This window comes from Megalobrama amblycephala, linkage group LG17 (genome assembly GCF_018812025.1).
Source record: "Megalobrama amblycephala isolate DHTTF-2021 linkage group LG17, ASM1881202v1, whole genome shotgun sequence".
Lineage (NCBI taxonomy): Eukaryota > Metazoa > Chordata > Actinopteri > Cypriniformes > Xenocyprididae > Megalobrama > Megalobrama amblycephala.
The window spans coordinates 4,638,533-4,641,032 of record NC_063060.1 but is presented as its reverse complement, the minus strand read 5'-3'; positions in this window follow the sequence as shown (position 1 = coordinate 4,641,032).

Below are 2,500 nucleotides of genomic sequence, written 5' to 3'. Positions count from 1 at the left end.
CACAACAGAACCTGCTGTCTACTGTGAGCTTCTAATGCTGCAATTTTTTATGGACACTATATTTAGTGAATATGAATGATGCCTCCCTCTATTTTTCTTCTATGTGGAACAGAGACTCTTTGTGACTCTGGTTTAGTCACCGAAAACCAGACGGCCTTAAAATAAATGAGGACTGAGCTTACATAGTGACTTACACACTGAATGTGAAGAAGACTGTGGCTCATGTTTACACTTTTGTAAAATGCAGTTATTGTTTAGTTGAATGTCCCAGAGCAATGTTGCAGGATTGTTGAAAGTTTGTGCATATATACTACTGTCCAAATGTTTGGGGTCAAGAGATTTTGTTTTTTGAAAGAAGTTATGCTCACCTAGGTGGCATTTTTTTAAATAAAAAAATACAGTAAAAAAAAAACATAATATTGTGAAATTATTAGACAACAGTTATTTTAAAGTGTATTTGAATATATTTTAAAATGCAATTTATTTCTGTGATCAAAGCTGAATTTTCAGCATCATTCCTCCAGTCTTCAGTGTCACATGATCCTTCAGAAATCATTCTGATATGCTGATTTGCTGCTCAAGATCAACATTTATAATTATCAATGTTGAAAACAGTTGTGCTGCTTCAAATTTTTATGGAAACTGTGATTTATATTTTTTAAGGATTTTTTTGATGAAAAGAAGAGCATTTATTTGAAATAAAAAAACCTTTGGTCAATTTAATGCATTCTTACTGAATAAAAAAATTCAGCAAATTTCTTTAAAAAATGTACTGACCCCAAACTTTTGAACAGTAGTGTATTACAGCTTCAGAATAATACATTGTTTTCAAAATTGGTTGGATGTGTATTACCTAAGAGAGAATTATGCCAACTGATGTCCATGAAGACATTTCAGTATCAAAACCAAAAGAGTTTGACTTTCACATTGAGAGAAAAAAAAAATGTCTGATTAAATTGAAGCTACTGAAGTTTTTTATTTTCCTGAAAATGAATAATTCTAAACCACTTGTGAAGCATAGAGCTCCAAAAAAAAAAAAAAAAAAACGTTTATCTCATCCAATTATTTTGTAATGATTGGCATCGGTGACTTTATAAGAAGTTGAGTATAGCATATGAATGTTGCACATATCATTTTTTTATTTTCTTGGTATGTTTTATATTTGTTTATACCTACAACATTCAAAATAATAAAAAAAGTTTTCAGCATCTTTCTGCTCTTGCTGTAATGGGCTCAAAACAAACTTTTGTAAAGTTTTGAAACTGCTCAAAGTTCAGAGCAAATGTCTTTAATACTTTTATCTTATCAGTTGGAAACGCATATTTTAACATCATGTTATTGGTTTGCTTGGCCAAGTATCAATACTCTTGCTTACACTTAGTGTTAAGGGTTGTTCAAATCACTAACATACATGTATTAAAGTACTTTTCCAAATAATCAAACTCATGAACATGCTGTACATAAGAATATGATTTCATATTTTGCATGTTTTTGATTGGATGAACTTTTGTGAAATTCAGTCGGGTGCCGTTCAGCCAAAAACGACTCCTTATCTAACACAGAGACGACTGTCCAAGGGAATCATGGGAATTGAACCAGCCAAAAGCGTCACACATAAATCCAGCTTGTTTTCATCAGAATCGTGCTCAAGGACAGCGAAGGCATCTGTTGACTTTTCTTCAGCTTCAGTGTAGCTCATTAAATGTTTCTTTGCAGGTAAGGCTGGAAACTTCTGACAAACACTGGATTGACGTTTAATGTCCTCATGGTAAAGCGTCCATTGTAACGTATGCTTAAAATTCTCTTTCATTCTACGTCTTTGAATAGGTCTGACTGGTTTCAAGCTTGTTTGCCTGTTTTCATTCATGCATTGCGTCATGGACATGTGACATCCTGCTACTAAATGCTTTTTTTACAGTCCGTCTTACAACAAAAGGTGTTTTTCCACCCCAGCACACTGATTCTTGAGACAAAACGCCCCACGCTGGATTATAAAAAAACAAGATTTCCACTCTGAAATGAATCAAAGATGATCGCCAGAGCATTCTTAAAGGGATAGTTCACCCAAAAATGAAAATTCTGTCATTGGCTCCCCCTCAAGCTGTTCTAAACCTGTATAAATTTCTTTGTTCTGCTGAACACAAAGGAAGATATTTAGAAGAATGTTTGTAACCAAGCAAATCTCGTCCCCCATTGACTACAAAAATACTATGGCAGTCAATGGGGGACGAGATCTGTTTGGTTACAAACATTCTGAATATCTTCTTTTGTGTTCAGCAGAACAAAGAAATGTATACAGGTTTGGAACAACTTGAGGGGGAGCAAATGACAGAATTTTCATTTTTGGGTGAACTATCCCTTTAACACAAATGTACCATTCCATTAGATTCAACTAGATTACTCAATGAAGATTTGGAACTGTATGGACGTTGACACACAATGAGTGACTGACAAGACGAAGGGGGAAATTGAAGCAGGTTCCAACAAAATGCAAATGAAA